This window comes from Athene noctua, chromosome 14, assembly GCF_965140245.1.
Source record: "Athene noctua chromosome 14, bAthNoc1.hap1.1, whole genome shotgun sequence".
Taxonomy (NCBI): domain Eukaryota; kingdom Metazoa; phylum Chordata; class Aves; order Strigiformes; family Strigidae; genus Athene; species Athene noctua.
Window position 1 is genome coordinate 4,049,816 of NC_134050.1, and position 19,249 is coordinate 4,069,064.

The window sequence follows — 19,249 nt, forward strand, 5'->3', positions numbered from 1 at the left end:
GCTGCATCCAGCTTCGGAGTCCTCAGCACAGGAAAACCACAGGCCTGCTGGAGATGGTCCAGAGGAGGGCCACAAACATTATCAGAGGGATGGAACTCCTCTCCTATGAGGTCAGGCTGAGAGAGTTGGGGTTGTTCAGCCTGGAGAAGAGAAGGCTCCAGGAAGACGTTATTGTGGCCTTTCAATACCTAATGGGGGCTTATAAGAAAGATGGGGACAGACTTTTTACTAGAGCTTGTAGCAATAGGACAAGGGGTACCGGTTTAACCAGCTGCGTGGTGTTTGGCTGTCAGCCAAGGTCCAAACCACAACAAAACTAAAAGAAGGTAAGTTCAGACTAGATATTATGAAGAAATTTTGTAGGGTGAAGGCTGGTGAAACACTGGTGGAACAGGTTGCCCAGAGAGGTGGTAGATGCCCCATCTCTGGAAACATTAAAGGTCAGATTGGATGGGCTCTGAGTTGAAGATGTCCCTGCTCGTGGCAGGGGGGTTGGCCTAGTGACCTTTAAAGGTCCCTTCCAACCCAAATGATTCTATGAGCAATTTCCTTACTTCCCTGCAAACTTCCACCAGAAAAGTGTAGCCCATTCTAATGCTACAAGGTTTGAACTTGGGATCATTTACAATAGCAGTGTTCGTTCACCATTATTTTGTTGAAGCAATGTAAAAAGACAAGGCTTAATTTGTGAAATGGACCATCTGTTCCCATACAAACTGCATAATAGAATGCACAACTATTTCAATTAATATAGTAAACCATCTTTAAGCAATACACATGATTTTGTATCTATTTTTGACTGCAGAAGATGTCATCATCCTTCGCTCTAATTGTTCTTGATTTTATTTCCTCATCTTTTTATTTAAGGAAAAGGAATGACAACTTGTCTCACTGGGAGCAAAGTTTACTCATAGATGGATCAAGAATAATTAGACCAAATGGTACTGCAAACTCCGGCAGACAGGATATCTCCATTACAGAGAGTTATGTTGTCATTTCTTTGACCATCCTCCCATCAATCCATCCATCAACAAATTAAAGTTGCCTAAAGAGCCACTTATCTTGAGTGCTTTTTACCCTGATCGCTGTCAATCTAGGTAAATAAACATTTTCCCTAGGCAGAGTTTACATATTTAACCATGTTCCAGGAGACAGTCCCCTTGCTACTCATACATCCAGCAAATCACACATGCTTTTGCTGTGTTTCCTTACTCACCTCATGCACACATTGCACCTTCATTAAATGAGCTCTGCTTCCTCTGCCTCCCTGTGGTTTGTCTTTAAGGATGGAATGACTAAGATAAAGTTGCATTAAAACTTGCAGACTGAAAAAAGTCTAGAAAGGAATTTTATTCCCTTGGGTTGGAAGTGTCCCAGGCAGGATGCACATCAATAACAGACCAAGTGTATGCAAGAAATAAAAAATAAAAAGCAGAGCTTTATCAGCAAGCCTGCTTTGAGGAATATGACAATGCTACTGCATCTGACTTTCATTATTTAAACCATGATACCATAAATGACTTTAGGGCTTCAAGATGAACATAAACAATGATATGAGCAGCATTATATTTGGTATCTAATAAATATGTATGTGCTAGTGAATACACTGTTAAAGATATTACTTTCTCTCTGTTATTTATTTTTCACTTAATTGATACATACAGTGGTTCATACTCTGCCTGCTGCCTATCAGGCAGACGCAAAGGAGTAGCAGTCTTACTTATTAGTATTAATATATGCCTAGTGCTTTTCAAAAGACACTCATACACACACATGCGCGTAGAAGGGGTGACATTCCCCTCCTACTGAAGTCAATAGGCTACATGCCATTGCTGTCAGTAATGACGGGGGCTGTTCCCAAGGCTAGCTGTAACTAAATCAGAATATGACTGAGAACAAATACACTGCTGTGGGCAAAGCTGGAGAGTTGTTAGGGGAGCACGAGAGGAACAACAACCTGATATTCCCTGTTGGTCATTAAGGACAACTTGTCTTTCCCTCTCAAATACCTTGCAAATGTGACAGCTCGTTGAAACTGGCCAGGGACCGACACAATCAGTTTTTGCACTGCTGTTGCATGGCCAGGACTAGAGCCAGGAGAGCACTTGGCACTTTGCACCCTGGTGTCCAGCTGCGCTGTGAAAGGCATGGCTCTGTGCACGGTGCCAGGGAGCCGGGCACAGCCGTGCCTGCTGGCCTGCTAAAGCCTGTAAATCCTGCAGGCTGCCCGGGTGCTGCTTCATGCCCCTTCACCTGGTGCAGGAAGAGGTGTGATCTCATAGCCACAAAACAAACACGTCTCAGGTTTCCCTGCAGTGAAGGCAGGACGTAAGAAAATGCTTTTGCAGTGGCAACATGCGTGTAGGATAACACTGTACTGATATCGATGGAAAACGCTGGTGTAAAAAAGATAAGGATGGCTCCTCATACAAGTTAGCATCCCAAAGAGGAGTATGGCACTGACACTGCCTGAGCCCCACTTGAGGCCAGAGCAGACCCCAGACAGCATCTCCTCTCTTTTTCCTGCAATGTAGTTGGCATTGAACATCTTACTGGTCACAGGCTTTTCTCTTTGTTGCAGTCAAAGCAGAAGCAGAGGAAGATGCGGCTTTCCAAACAGTGCTTGTCCCGGGCACAGAAGCAGACTACCACTCTGAAAGAGCCGTTCCAGATTTTGGTGCACCCCCGTTGCCCTGCTTGCTCCTCCTGCCTTACGGGTGCTCGCTCAGTGCGGAGAGGCTTCGCAGGGACTCATTGGAGAGGCTGCGCACCCCCTGACAGTTTCTTAAAGACAGGAGATGGTAGGGCTGTGCTGTAAAAGTCATCATGGACAGTGTTATGGAAGAGGACAACTCGGAGAGGGCGCCTTCCCTATGGACTGCAACAGAGCAGACATGGTAAGTAAGTAGTATAATCTTTCCTTACACCCACCTCTCTTCCTACTGCCTGTTCTTCTCAGAAGCTCAAGTCAGGAGTTAGCTGTAACATGGAAAAAGATGTGACTTTTCCACCCCTTTAACAGACAGTAAGCAAGAGGTGCCTCCTTCTTCTCTGCCAAAATAACTCACTTCTTCTGCCCGGACAAATAAAAAGGGACAGATGAGGGATTTATACTCCTGATATTTTAATCAAGCCCTACCACAGAATTCTTTCCTGAAACACAACCGTAAACTTGGTGTAAATCTCTCCCTGCCAAGTTCAGCAGTTGAACTGCAAGGTGCCCTGCCATCCCGGGAGCATCCTTGCCTTCCCTGCCTGATGCCCCTGCCCATGGGAGGCAGCGTGTCCTTGCACCATGTCCCCACGAGGCTGTGTGTGCTTGACGTGACCTCACTGCTCCCATATACATGTCCATAAGCACAGGGGAGAGTTAAATGTGCAGGAACAAAAAGGTCATTTACAGATTTGGTGGCGTGAGGGGCAGAGCTCAAGGAGGACGTGCAGTTTCATCCCCCTCTCTAACACTCATGGGGGACAGTGACAAATGTCCTCACTGCAACCAGCTGTCCTGGGCCTGTTCCCTGGCCCCTGCTGTCCTCATCCTGGAGCAGAGTCTGTGCCTCACTTTGCCCAGAGGAAAATGTTTGCCGTCTCAAGGATCTTGGCAAGATACCTGAGGTGCCTTATCACATCCCGTGCATTTCAGTAATAATGAGATGCCACCCGGTGCTTGGCTCACGCTGCCCGTCCACTCATTAAATCTCAGCCACATCTTCACCACTGATATTCTTATCAGGCTCTTTGAATGCAAGTGTGGATTGCTTGTCAGCAAAGGAACCCTTAGCAGAAGTTAAAGGTGGGTAAGATGGCTGAACCGATGTTGCAGGAGTGGTCTCCATCTTTTAGCGCTTGATTTCCTCATCTTAACTCTGCATAACCACTACTTCTTTGCATTTATTTATACTCAAGTTTAAGTGCCTGTGCAAATTATAGCACAGACAGCCAGAACAGAAATGAGGCATTTAAATGGTAAATAAACACTGCCTGTGCATGGTGGTGCTTTTATAAATAATATCCCCTTTTAAGCTTTATTCTCTGCCATACAGGAATGTCACTTTTCAGAACATCTGAACCCACAAACATCACACATCCGTCTCTTTATATGATTATTTAAAGAGCATATCAAACTATTTCTGCAAGCAAAAGGACTAAATTATCCATGAATTCCAGATAACCATCCTTAACCCAGAAAATGTCACATTTTTCTGTAATAATAGTCCCAAACATGGCAGCTCTAGTGCTTGGAGTACCTCTCCTAGGATTGGAAGAGCCATACATTTCTGGGAGCATGCTCACCACTGAACATGTTCTGACTTTGTATCCCAGCGGTTAGATACTGTGCTCCACACATTTCTCTGCCCTTGCAGTTGTGTAGTGCCTTTGCTGCCGCCTCCGTGCTGTGTTTCTTCTCTAAGGGTGGGAATTTTTGGTAGAGCTGTCCCCTAGCCCTGGAGAAGCTCTGGGCAAGCAGGAGCTCAGAGAGGTGCTGCTGGAGCAGAGCTATGCCAGGCAGATAGCAGGGTGGGGGGATCTCAGTGTAATATGATTTCTCTGCCCTCCAGGGTGAGGGGGGAGATGAAAGTACTCATCTTTATTATTTCTGCCTGCAACTGGTAGAAACCATTCATGACTGGCGAGTCCCACCCTTATCACTCTATTTATTAGCACGATGCATCCTGGTTATAAATGTGGTCCTGTCACAATTCCTGGCTGGCTTTTGCTGTTGTCCACTAAAATGCAAAGTAATTTTCTTGCTTTCTCCTTAACTCCTGGGCTTCTTTCCATGACCTCCAGATTTAGAGCCACCTTCCTGATGTTTTTTATTGCAATGTTTACAATGCAGACCTATAAACATCTACCAAATTCTACTTGACAGGCAGAATTACTGACTTGTAATAACTACTGCCCACAACTACCTAACAGGGAGACGTGAAGATTTGTGCCTGAAACATTTCAGGGAGGATACAGGTGGTTTGTGCACATTCTCAGCTATTGAGCTGGGTGCTGTTTTGAAGAACAAACTTCTATGGATAAATTCAGACTGATGCAGAAGCACTGATCTTAGAAATCTATATTTCTTAGTCCTGGATTTTGGGCACAGGTAATAACATTGCACAACCTATAGAGCTGCATTTGCTCTGAAATATATCCAGATCCTTCACTGCAGTTAGCAGGGGAGGGTTTACAGTATGTGTGCAAGTGGGAAGAAAAGAATAGTCAGAATTTTCTATTCTAATTACTGTCCAGAGGCTACCAGCTGTTAACCAGTTGTGTAGCATAGTCATTTCCAGCCATCGCTTTCGAGGAGTGAGTGGCAAGTGGACACAAACCGCAGCATTTGCTCTTTCCTGAGCTCCGAAAATACACACCCTGTTGAGGATCAGCCCAAATTGGTTATGATTTCCTGCCCACCCCATACCCTGTCTTCAGTAAAACTATATGACTTAAATTCATAATGACAAGATGATGCAGGTGTTCTACTAATATGAAATAAGTAGTCAGGAGCAAATTTATCCAAATTGCTTAGAGAGTTGATAAGAGACTAGGGAGATTTTTGGCTTTTCAGCCAGCTGGTCCCCGTGGTGGAGGCAGCAGTGGTGGTGGGTGGGTCTGTGCTGTGACAGAGCAGTTGCTGACTTCTGTGCAGACCCAACCACCCACGGCATGTCTCAGAATGATGACCACTCTTCTTGGCAGCCCAGGCACAAGTGGGAACACACACAGAGGCAGAAACACCTACTGACCCTGCTGAGGGATGCTGCCAAGCAGTCCCCAGATGCGTTTGCAAGGTGGCGTGAAGAAGCTCATGTTTCTCTCAGTCCTACAGTCCTGTCCCATGGCTGCATAGCAGGTGTCACTGTCCAAACCTGTCAACTTGCCAAGAACTGTCTTTCTCTAAAATTTTAACAGACATGAGGGAACTGCAAATTGCAAATTCTTATCAACATGACTCTATTTGGTCTTTCTTGTCTCATAATAAGAATACGGTTGTGGGATTTATTGTAGATGCAGCTTTGCCGTCATACTGTAAGATGCAGAACTGAGAAAAATTTGAATACTGTGTGAAAAGGACTGAGGCAAAACACATGAGCGTTATACAATCTCCTCCTAATGTGGTCTCTCAGAGTGGATAATAATATAAACATTCATCCATTAGAAAAAAACTACCCTTTACTGCCCCCCATTAAATACATTGGCAGTCCTATTAAAATACAAGTCAGATTTGTGTTTAATGATCTTGAAAGGAAAGTAATTGCTTGAGTATTACCATTCAAATGTTCTTACAGCAGCATATAATATTTACAGTCTAAGCGCCACTTCTGAGTGCTACATGGCACTGAAGATTGCCCAGCCTCTTCAGAGAGCGAGCCTGAATAGCTGAGAACCAAGGTACAAAAATGATATGCTCTCTGAGCACTGGAAAGCATATGAGAAACAACTAAGCAATGGGCTGCATAATTTTTCAATTTTAATAAGCTCTTGAAAGAAAAAAAAAAAAAAAATTTCCAAAGCCTTCCAACCCTGCGCAGGCAGGGCTTGAATGCCGCAAATGCTTGCTCAGGTGAGGAGTTGTGGTGTTACTCACATGAGTCAAGCTCCTTGGTTTGGAAGCATCATGTGCCAACATCAGGCACAAAGTCATACTGAGAACTGTGATATTTTGCTCTACATTTTTAACAGTGTCTTAGTCACTGAAAACATCATAGATTATTTGTATTCAGCTATTACATACGGTTTTGTGGGAATATCCTCAAATCAAAGCTCATTTTGACGAAGGAAGAGAGGAATGTGCAAATAAATAGGAAATTAAAATGTGTTTATTATGTTTATTTGTACAAGTCTATCAAGTGTAAACAGGGAGAGTATGTAGCAAGAGTGCCACAAAGAATATCAGAACTTTTCCAGTGGGAAAAAGTGAGTTCCAAATCCTTTTTTCTTTATCTTATCTGTCTTGTCTATCAAGGCCTTGGTCCTTCAAGCTTCAAGAGTGATGGTGAAGTCCTGGGCTTGGCATCAGTGTCACACTTCCACCCCACCAGCAACTCATGATAGCAGGCCCTGGAGTGTAAAACTGCTTAACAAGGCCTGCACCTTGCTCAGAGCTTGTACAGGGCATAGCGTGGGGAGGCCACAGTCATCGCCAAGACTCTTGCGCCCACCTATAAACGAGATCAATTAGAAAATCCTAACAAACTCAAAAATGTCTAGGGCATTGCATTTTGTTGGACATGCTGCTTCTGAGAACGACAATCTTGCCAGAGTGAATTAGCTTTTACAGTCTTGGGTGCCACTGTTAGATGCCATCCCAAGAAGGGAGGGCAGCAAGGATGTAATTTGAACAGAGTTGGATGAGACACAGTAAAACACCAACGTGTACTAATCACACCGGTGCTATGGGCCAGATATTAATGTTCAGAGGGGGCCTAGAGTCACTTCGCTATTTGTAATGGTTAGCTTTTCTGTAAGGGAGCAGGTTATATAGTTTACCTCCTTTGTATGCAGTCAACTGACAAACTTTCCTCTGTTGGGAGGTGTTATTCCTTGCAGAGTGTGGTCTTGGTTATAACCCTTATAATCTTAGCTAGTCATGAAGTGGTGGTTGAAACAGTCCAGATTTGGTGATCTTGCTTCCTTTTTACGTTCAGAGTTTCTTAGATCACTCTCACAATAGAAAAGACCTATAAAGCAAGTACAAGGGTAGTTCATGTTCCTGCTAAATCCCTGGGTGATGTGCAAGAATGAAACTTGAAATCTCTGCGAGTGCTGCGAAATACCAGTACACCTCTTCACGAGAAAAAACATGGGGGAAGAGGAAAGCAGAGAACCAGGAAAAGGGAAAACATTTGCCATTTATGCAAACTATAATAGCAAAGGAGAGTGGATAAACCCTTCAAGTAACCAGGGGCACACATCTGTCTTTGAAGACATGAGCATCACTGCATGCCCATGGCAGTCTAGCTGAGTGCCATGAGGAAGCAGTTTTGTGACCCAATTTACTGACATGAGAACGGAAAATCAGCACCTGAGCCTGCCCCAAGTCCCTCTGCAGGTTAGTACATCTTTGGATCAGGATGCTTGAGAAACCCAAAACACTAGTAGTGTTTTCTCTGGATCCTCTTCAGTCTTTCACCAGTGAACTGAAAACTGTGACTGTGCTGAGAGATCTGGTATTTAGCTGAGCTCCTCATTACAGTTCTCTAATTCCCTAATTAGTGTGGTTTAAATTTCAAGTTGGAACAAATCATGCACAATCAACAAACCCAGAAAAAAAATACACCCATGCAATTTTAACATGTCTTGCCTTAGCTTCAGGCCAACTAAACAATACATCTGGATGACACAACACATTGCTCTTGAGAACCTGAACAAAGCTCTTGCGTTGTTATTGCAGTTGGAACTGGGTGTTATTCAGGCTTGATGACCAACTGGTGGTGCTAATGCTTCATTGGATGGGAGGTGAAGAAGGGTTTATTACCTCTCACTAAATATGTACATGCATTACACAAACCCTCTGGAAATTACAAAGCAGCTTTCACCAGCCTTGCAATTAAAGGATCCAGCCTGAGTTTAAAAAGACACTTGCAGGAAAGAGTTACACACATGTATTCCAAAATTTCATATGGCAGCACTTTAATCATGAGAGCTTCAAGGAACAGTCACTTTCTTAGGACACTTGACATTCAGTCCTTAGTCCCTACATTATGGCCCTGTGTGGTTTTTCGCATCTGTAATATAAATTTATTGCCTGGGAAGGAGATTAAATACTAACTTCTCTGCAAAGAGCTATGAAGTAGTAAAGCACCAAGCAAGACAAACCTGGGTTTGAGGGTTAGTTAGCCAGTCGGAGCCAACCACCCTGGTTGATAAAGCACAGTCTGAGTCTTGGTGGGTGGGAAAGATTCTGGTGCCAAATGTCACTCTGTGTTTCAGGCAGCACAGTCATTGAATGTGACAGAAATAGACTCCAAGAACTGCAGGAGTATGGGGGGGAAAAAAAAAAAAGAACCCTATTACTTTAATTTATTCAAGTAAGTGATACTCTTTTTAGAAAAGCCAGGGTACCATCATTCGTATTTGGTGGAGGCTGTTTACTCTCTTAAAGGTTTATATTTGGTGGCGTTTTGCAGCTCTGTCCCCTTGGTGTTATGCTGAAAGTCACCTGTAGCAACCAGGTCAATGACAAGTTGTGCAAGGGGCTGTCCTGTTGTCCAGAGAGGAGAGGGGAGGAACTGAGTAATTTTCTTTTGCAGCATGCAGACTGTGAGAGGAAAACCCCTTTTCACACCAGCTCTGACCTGTGAGGACACTTTCTTGGAGAGACTGACTGTGAGCTTCTCAGAGTAACGGTGAGGAGTGGAAGAGGGGACCCATAGTGTGATACAGTGGCAGATGATTTGTGATATTTCAGGTGATAAGTCACCTTCCTAGCATCATGCTTGCCATTGCGTTTTTTCATTCCCTGAAATCATCTTCCTCTGATAGCTGTTAGATCTCAGGAGGAGTGAGGTACCCCTGGGTCCCGCAGGAGTGGACAGGCAAGGGGATACCCACTCTACCTGCTCCCTGCACCACGCTCCCATCCCACACACAGTATTTGGTGTGGTGAGTGTCTGGAAGCTATTCACACATGGAATTTCCAGTGAAATAGCTAGAAATTACTGTGCCTGGTAAGGAGCTGGCCTGTTTCCACATTTTCTCCAGTGATCACAGTTTTAATACTATGAAATGACCTGTTGGGATACTTTGGCCATTAAGGCCAAATTCTTCCCTTAGACAAGCCCTGCCTGTACTGGCAAAATGATGACCATTTTTTGAAGTTCAGGCAGGTACCAGTGTGCTCTCTGAAGCCTCATCTCATAAAATACAGGCATATAAATTCTTGGTTTCCCCTTGAGTAAAATACCTGCAGGTACCATGCAGGTTCCTGTAAGATCAAACTCATGAAGATCTCCTCCTCATGCTGTCCTGCCAGCAAAGACATCCAAAGCAAAGAGGGAGCTGAACTTCATCTGCTGGTGTTCTCTGGCCAGGGTATCAAATTAAGCTGTCAATGGCCATTGTGAATCTCCCTTCTGTCCTTCCTTCTGAAGGGTCCTGATGACGTGCAATGGTCATCAGTACTCAGATTTCATTTTTTCCTCCATTCCCAGCAACCTGTTTTTTCTACTCTGAATCCTTTCCTAGTGGTTATCTCAATTTCCTTTTTATGGATAGTGCCACTTCTTTCCTCTCACTGTGCATGCTTCTCTCTGAGGGAGCAGCCCTGACAATGGCTCTCCACTTGGGATAATCACCCAGCAAGGCGCAAGCTCATTGTTTGCTTTCCTTTCTGGCTCATCCTGCTTGTTTCCCATACTCAGGCGTATTAATATTCCAGCTCTGATTGTCGTTGTTTATCTTTTGTTGGAGAACATTTGCCTCCTGTCTCATTTAGAAAAAAAGTGAAATCCGTGCCAGATTTTTAACAAAATGAAGGCTTCTTCTCTATTTTTGTTGCAGCCACTTTAAAGCTTGGCTACTTTGGATAGCAGGATGTGCAAACCCCAAGAGGCACATGGATGTTGGGTGTGCAAGTCAGATAATTGCATGTGCAAATGTCCAGTTAAACGCATGTCTGGTGATCTGCATGCCTAAATCCACGATGGCTGTATACCATCAGACTGGGGCTGTGTCTCAGTGACGGTGCGGTGGGAACGTTTCGGCCGCTGCACAGCGGCGTGGAGCAGGGTGGATGGGGTGTGCTGGTGACTGTGGCCTGCATTTCCATGTGCAGTCCTCGCCTTCTGACATTTACAAATTTGTCCCTTAATCTCTGTGGTGCAGGATTTGCTGTCAAGAAACATTGTCTGGGATGAGCTGTTGGGATTCAGATTATCAACCAAACATTAATTATTCTTCTGACTAAACCCTCAACAGCTATGCTAGAGAATACTAATGTAAAGAAAGAAATGAGTATGAATCATGTTCTGTACTTGAAATCTAGAATGAATCACGCCGTTGGAACAAAATCATATACCACAAGCATATGTGTGTCGAGACATAACAGAGCCAGATCCTCAGCTGGGACTGGGCCACATAATGCCACTATCATCAAAAGACACTTTCCCTGGTTTAAGACCCCAACATGCTTTGTTTAGTCTGAGCACCCAGAGCACAATTCCAGATAATGACGAGGTCTGTCAGATTGTGCTGAGGAAAGTTAAAGCCAAATAATAAATAAGATCTGTTAATCTTTTGCAGTAGAAAACAACTTTTTTTTTTTTTTTTTTTTTTTTACATTATGCTTACACAAGAAACTGCTTGGGCAGACAGTAGTAGTAAAGGCCCTTTGAGAAGCTGTAACGGGTGTGTCTACCCACTCACCAGGCCAAATATCAAGGCAAAAAGCATCAGGGCTTTTTGAAAGTAGACCAAGCATACCTAGCTGTTGAAGTTACTAAGCGAAAGGACCCAGCTCTTCAGTTCATGTAACTTGGGGCAGCTCAACGGGACTTCAGTACAGCTTTATATTTATATCCCTATGTTCCACATATGGTAGAAAAGTCATTGTGCTTCGTTTCATCATGGTATTGTCCCTGTATTCAACTGGGCTAGAGATTAAGTATTTACATTTCAGTATACACAACTAAGTGCTTTTAAACCCAAGTCAGGAGTTTAAAATCTCAGCATAGAGCCATAAAGGGCTAATGAGAAGAATAAAAATCTGATAGTTAAAAAATGATGTAAGGTAGAGTCTTAATTTTTTATTATTAAATTCACAGCACATTAAATATTAAGTGTTCATAAACTTTGTTTTGTGCAATGATAAATTAATAATATCTACACAGACATGTTCTTTTACAACAGGGAAGCTAAGAAACGTAGTACCAGAGGGCCTTGTGTTGACAACTCAAGCTATTGGAATAGACTCCTTAATCTTCAATCATAAAAAGTAGATAATGTTATTTCTTATTACTATTAAATGCAAAGTGCCTTACTAGGAAACATGTATGTCATTACTAAAAATAACTACCAGAGAATGTTTTGAGCAAGGAAGAAAAAGATGTTAGCAAATTATATCTTGAGATAAATTCAGTGAAATGTTCTCCACCATATAAAAATTGCTTTTCAACTTACTCTTCTGTTAGCCCATAACAGGTTGCCTAAGGTTCATGTCCTAGCACAGAAACAAGCATGGTTTAAGATGGCATGTTGTACTTTTGGGAATAGTCACCAATTGCTAACGGCCTCAAAATGCAGACTGGTGTATATGCTTTCTGTGCTACCAAAAAATATCTGCCAACCTCTGCTCAGGGAAGGGATGATGAATTTTGTGTTCTCCTTCTTGTCTATGAACAGTGAACAATGCTTCCCTGACTAAAACCAGGGGATTTCAGTAACTTTTGACCAGGGTTTAGCAACATTATTCATTCAGATGTTTCCTGTGGTTCATAAATATGGGGGGGGGGGGATCTTCCAGGCCAGTCTTCTGAAAGGCTAATTCCTTGTCTGTAGATCAGGCCATGGAGATGTATTTCAGAATGAAATGTAGCCTAAATGAAGGAATTAGGGTTTTGTTAAGTATTTATACACGACCCATCCACTGGTTATTGGTATAGTTACCAGTGTATGGGACTGGTCTTACTTTGAAGACAGTAGCCTGCAGGAGCCCCTTCACTGGGACAGTAGCATAACTGATAAAGAGCAGCTTAAAATGTGTCAAACCCACGGTGAACCTTCTTCCAGAAAGGGGTGGGACAAAATGTTGATTTGCATGGACACACACTCATTTTTGAGTCCTGAAACTTCAAATATTTTTCTCCAAAGGACACTCATTTAATATTTCTATGAATTATTTTGAATGGACAAACCAAAGGAAGTCACCTTTAGGCACATTTCTGCCTTCAAAACCTATGCAGTGTCTTCTGTGTTTGCCTTCACAGAGTGCCTGCCCCTGGCCCCACATATTACATGGCCAGGGCTGGCATGGGCTCCTCTGTGGTGCCAGTGCCAGGGCCGGCGCTCAGCCACCTCCACCCCAGAAGCACGCCACAGGTCTCGTGCAACTCCTGCCCCAGTTTTTTTTCTCATGATCCTGAATCAGAGCCTTGGGTAAGGACAGGCTGGAGCAACACGTGCTCTCGTTGTCTGTTTTTAACGGGTGTATGGTCTGCTCTGGCCCCGGCCAGCTGATGGGAACTAGGACATGCAGAGGAGTGCATCCTCCTCATTCAGCTGCTGTGACGGCCTTGGAGCCAGCTGGAGCGTTAAGGAGCCGAGCAGCTTCCTGCCAGCCCGACTCCCGAGGCCAGTTTTAGGCTCAGGCTAAATCGGCAGTTGCCTGGAGAGGCGGGCTGGTGGAGGCAGCGAAGTTGCAGCCGGGAGAGGACGAGCCATACCCCGGGGTGCAGCAGCAGCTGCTGCTCCCTGACAGGCTTCCCTGGGCCCCCCGCTCTGCTGCAGCACAGCCCCTTCCTCTCTTTCTTCCCAGTTATGGGGGCTCTGGCTGCTTGCCCACAGCCCTGCCCTTGCTCTGCCTTGCCCAGTCCTGCCTCTCGCTCAGGACTGGCCTTGCCACTGGGACCCCCATCTTGCGCTCTCCCTTGGAGCCACGGCAGGGGCAGCAGGGACCGTCAATGGCCCACAGTCACCCCTTGTTGGTGTCAGGCTTCGTCCTCATGAAAAAGAGGATTCTGCCTCTCAAAAAGCACCCTTAGACCTGTGCCTCAAACCAGGGGACACCTGACTGTGCTGCATTAGATGCAAAGCCTTTAAACTGGCGAGAGAGCAAAGGTGGGGAGAAGGTTGAGCTCTCCTTCCTACTTCAAGAAATCTTTTCAGAGGTTCTGCACTCACTCTTGCACGGGGCAGATGTTCACTGGTGAGAACTCATCCCTGTTCACGCATCCAGGCCAGGCTCTGCAAGTGGTGCTTTGGGAAGGTGAACACAAGGCGGCTGGCACATCCCATTGCCATGCTCAGCCCCTCCGAGCCCCACACCATCACTGCCAAAAGCCACCCATGAGAGACTGTGACATATCAGTCCCTCTGTTATGGCTTTGTAACTTGCTCTCAGTAACACAAATGGAGAGTGGAGAGGGGCCGTATGCCAGCCAGGCAGCATTGCTTTTTTTTGCTACATTAAAACATAGGGAGAAAACACCCCTTAGCAAGCACATCAGCGTCCTGATCCTTCAGGTGGGTGTCACTGACATGTCAAAATTGCAACCAAGGCTGCCAAAGCACTGTGGGTACACCTCAGTCAACGGCCAGCCTGGCGGCAGCTCCCCAGAGGCCTAGGAGCACAGCTCCTAAATGAGATAAGCCCCATCGTGCAAGTCCCCCAGCAGATGGGCTGGACAATAGGGTACAGAAAAACAGCATTGTCTGAAAATGCCTTCACAAAATACTGTGATTTTTGGGAGACCTAAAGAAAACATAACAAAAGGTCTCAAACCAATAGGCATTATCAACAGAGAAGGCTGATGGAGTTTAAGTGGGATAACCCCAGGCTGACAGTGGCAGATATCCTGAGACACCTGGTCAGGAATACCTGCACTGCACAGCATAGCAGGGGGGTTATTGGCTCTGCACAAACTAGAAGAGGTATGATGCCAGTAGCAGGATTAGCAGAGACCTCCACCTGGCCAAATTCAGGGTAAGCTCCTCAGCATTTAGTTCCAAGGTAGTTTAAATAGTTTTCTGCTTAAGGGATTGGCTCTGAAAATCCCTCTCCTAAGCACTTAACTGCAGGTCAGCTTCTTGGCACAGGCTGGCCGCATTCACGTTGCGCGTTCCCAGAGGTGATGGCTGAGCAGAGGGCTGGGAGCTGCCGTGCTGCGGTGAGTGCTACCTGCAGAAAGTGGCTCCACGTCACTCCTTTCTGGGCTGCTTCAAGATCACTGCCAGTTGCCGAGCTGCCTCCTTGGCGGTGAGCTGGAGTCCTGCTGCGCTAGGCAGCCGTCTGCAGCGCAGACATCACCGCGGGGCAACCGCGCCAGGACACAGGCGGAGAGGGGCTGTGTTTCTGCAGAGAAGGAGGCTGCTCCTCTCTGCTGTCTCCCAGAAGGACCTTCCCAATGCTTCATCAAGCAGCTCTGTGTCTTTTTTTTTCCCGTTTCGTTTTGATTTTTGAGCTGATCCAGCTTTCTGTGATGCACTTACAAGATATGGCATTGCTTTGTCATTATAATTTTTTTTTTTTCATTATAAACCTACTCTAGCTGGACCTTTCCAAAGGAGCTAAACTGTGTAGGCAACAAGCTTTTCATTTGTATACTTGGGAGTCATTTGGTCAAGTAAAGCTGCTGTATGTAAACGTCGCATTCACTGCTTAACAATTGGAGTGAAGTTTTTATGCACAGGGCTTTTTATTTTCCAATCAGCCGCTCTGAGTTGGGACTTTTGGGGTAAACTGGTAGCTCTGGGCAGCTTTGAAACATCACAAGTGGAGGGTTTTGTCTGCAGAAGATTTACTAGCAGCGAGCTTTTCTTCAACCGTTTTATTAGCCTCCTTTTACATATGTATAGCAGTGAGGGGAAAAAAACTGTTGTTGGTGAAGTACAGAGCCTATTTCCCCTGTGGTATTCACACAAAAAAAATTGTGTGAAAAATTGTTGCCCAGGGCCTCCCCAAATCCTGAAATTTAGCTTAAAGCTGTGAGGTTTTGAAACCCTTCAAGCCTTCTCCGCCCCCACCCCACCCCCCCTTTTAAAGGTTGAAGCTGGGGTAACAAATTCAGCTGCAAAAATGGATGCCCTGCCCTTGGCTTCAGCCAGTGCTGCTGGTATAAATCTGGGCCCCCAGGCCAAACCACTGAAAAGTTTTCGCCTGCTTAACATGGGTTTTATAATTTTAACTTGCAAGTTCTTGTTGAATTGAGCCCCGTTGCGTGGACAAATTGGACAAGAAAAGTTTAAATGTTACCACTTTGGCTTCTCCTCAAGTGGTGCTGAGCACAGATGTTTGCGGGGGCCATCATGTCCCTATAAGAATGGGGGCTTTGTGTGCATAACCTTACAAAGGGCAGAATAGCCCTGCTTTGCTGCCAGCCACGGGATCATCCTATCTTTATGTGTTGATTTATTAGGCCAGGGATGAATGAAACCGTAATTAATATTACTGAAGCATTAGAGTCTATTTAATTTAAATGCCACTGAATATTTCACTTTCAGTTGGGAGTGACAATGTGTTCGGGACTGTTGGTGAAAGCCTCAGCCATCTGTTACCCCTACTAAGAAGGGAAGACAAGAGAGACACAGGGAGACAGAGAGCATTGAGCTTTGTGGCTTTTCCAAGCCTCCAGGATCATCATTCAACTCAAGGGCAGCCAAGAAACATTCCTGCGCACTGGACCCTTAGTGTATAGGGGAAAGGCCTGAAAGGGTATAGGGGCAACATGTTTCCCCAAAGGATGGAGACAGAGGGAGAAAGATGGAGATTTACAGTACATAGATGCAAGTATATGTGAGTGTGTGCATTGAAATAAGTGCCAAGGCAGTAAAAGGAGGGTAGAGCAGGAAACTGGCCAACTTACAGATGGTCTAAAAATATTTTTAAAAGGTGGGAGGGAGGAAAGAGTCAAGGCAAGAATATTGGTTTTAATTAGCCTAAGCAGCGAGGTTCCAGTCCAGCTCCACCGTAGCGAACATCCAGGCTTTGATTTGACAGGCATCATCATGTTGGAGCACAAGACATTCCCCGTGAGCTGTTGCTGCAACATAGTCTCCACCAAGCTACAAAAAAATGGGGAAGAAAAGAAAGGGCAGCGGTGTAGGCAGCAGCCTTAGTCCCTGAGAAATGCTGCGCAGCACCAAATGAGCATCTGGCACAGGATCACCTTTGCTCCTGCAGTGACAGGGGCTGTGGCAGGTCTCCGAGCGGAGCGGGGGGCCGGGCGGGAGGAGCGTGCCAGCGCCAGGGCCACGCACGGGAGATGGTGGGGCGGGCGCCTGCACGAGGCCACGGGTGGGAGCCTCCGTCGTCCGTGGGATGGTAATTAGCACAGTGGGTTTTCTTATAATTGGGATCATTTGTTCTCCCAGTTTTTCTCCTGTGAACTGATTTCATGCCAGAGGGAAGCTGTGTGACTCACACCTTGCCATGCCAATTAGCTGATAAACATCAAATGTAAACAAAGATGGCCTAATTAAGACTAGTCGCCCAACCTCTACATGCATCTTGTCAAAATCCCACCAGCCTTTTGCATCCAGACTTATTTTCTTGTTTGCCGGGGCTAAATTAGCGGCTTTGCACAAGAACCACTTATCTTTGAGAGAAGCTTAGAGCAGGTAATGAGGAAAACTGGGAGCCAGCCACGGAGCAGTGTCACCCCACCCCCATCTCGGCACAGACAGACGGGGCAAGTGCCACCTCCGAGCCACACACCAGGGCTGAGGGCAGGGATTTGTCCACCACTGGGTAATGCTGGGGGCTGGTGTCTGACCCAGCAGTCACATCTTGGGCTATTCACTCAATTTGTCTTCCTGAGTGCTACTGCCCGTACATGAAATCTGTGATGTGTGTGTCTCCTGCCGCTCTCACCTGCTGTGAAAATTCATCAGTTGGAGCCCATCGCTTACCGTGGGCCTGTCCCCCTGGCTCACAGCCTGGGGAGTTATTTGCACTTTGGAGAGGAGGTGTACGACAGCCACACATCCGAGCAACAGCGTTTCACACCCACTTCGCACCAGAGAAGGATTGTACAGGTGGGCTGCGGCAGAGAAACAATCCCGTGGAGGAAACTTTGTTCCAGGAGGTATCCTAATGAAACCTGTAGGATTGTTTCATGGCAGTATAAATAAAAAAGGCCAGGGAGGGATCTCAGTGGGTCATCTGGGCCATCCCTCTGCCCCTAGACAAGATCCCCTGGGTCCCTGCAGCTCCCATGAACCACCCCAGCAGCCTGTCCTGGTGTCCGTTGCCCTCACTGCCCAGGAAGACTTGCTTTACGTTTGAGCTCAATCTCTTCACTTCACACTAAGCCCGTTTGCTCCTGTCCTACCCAGGATGAACACAGAGAGCAAGTCCTTCTCTTCCTCACTGTGACCATCTTTAATGTACTTGAAGGTTGTTATGATCTTTTCCTTCCCAGCATCTTCTCCTCTTTTAAGATTAACAACTCTAAGCCATTCATCTGTTCCTCATAAATTGTATTTTCCAGGTCTGAGACTGTAACTAGGTACTATCAGTTCCACTATCCAGGACAGGATGATAACTAAGCATTGGCTGGTTGCAAGGCTGACTGTCCTCAATCCCACCTCACTGCCAGTCTGAACTAGCACTGAATCAGCTACTACTGTCTTGCTGCTACTGTGGTTTTGCAGCACCTCTTACACTAGCTTCATCCAAACCACGTTGCTTAACCTTGCTCAAGAAAATGTCATGTGAAGCTCTACCTTCCTAAAGTGAGAGAAAGCTGGAGGCAGGGGTACATCCACCGCTTCTCTCCACATGACAAGACTTCTCCTGTTGTAGAAAATAACTGGAGTGATTTAACATAGTTTGTTGTTGACAAATCCCCATCAGTAGCTACCCCTCTGGGGGTTTACAAATAGTTGTATGATTATTTGCTCCAGCACTTTCCTGGGGCTAAAACTGTGTTGCCTTGTCTAAAACTCACCAGTGCCTCTTTTCCCAGTGTAAAGGTCCTCTACAAGCCCTCAGTGAAAACCACCAATGGCTCTGAGCCCACTTCAGGCCCTTTGCTAACCATCCCAGGCAGCTGGGGAATAATGTCTCACACCATGTCAATGAGAGCGATAAAACACTGTTGATACTTCCCTGCTTCCCACAAAAGATTATGGGAAATAACTTTGAGAAGTTACCTGTTCTGGTTTAGTCTGACTGAACTGATGTCTCATTCGTCCACACATGAGAACGGGACCTACTTGTCTAAGTGGGGGTAGCAATTAGTTACACCTCATGCTCACCAGTGGGTACCCATCGTTCTTACGACCAGTTACGGTTTATGTCAGCGTCTCTGTAAATGACAGGGTTCATCAGAAGGAAAGATGAAGGAACACAGGAAAGGCAGACATCGTGCAATTGCAAAGGCAGGCCAGTCACAGCCAGTGTCAGTGGCTTTTCCTTCCCGACCCCCTGCTTGGAGAGGCTCCAGAAACAAGCACAGACTCTCCCCACTGGTCTGACCAGGCTTGGGAAGCGGGACTGAACAGATCAGCTCTTTATAAAGAGGGAATGGAAGGTTTATCTTTTCACACAACAAATAAATGTAATTCTGATGTCATTTATTTAAAGAACCTTACA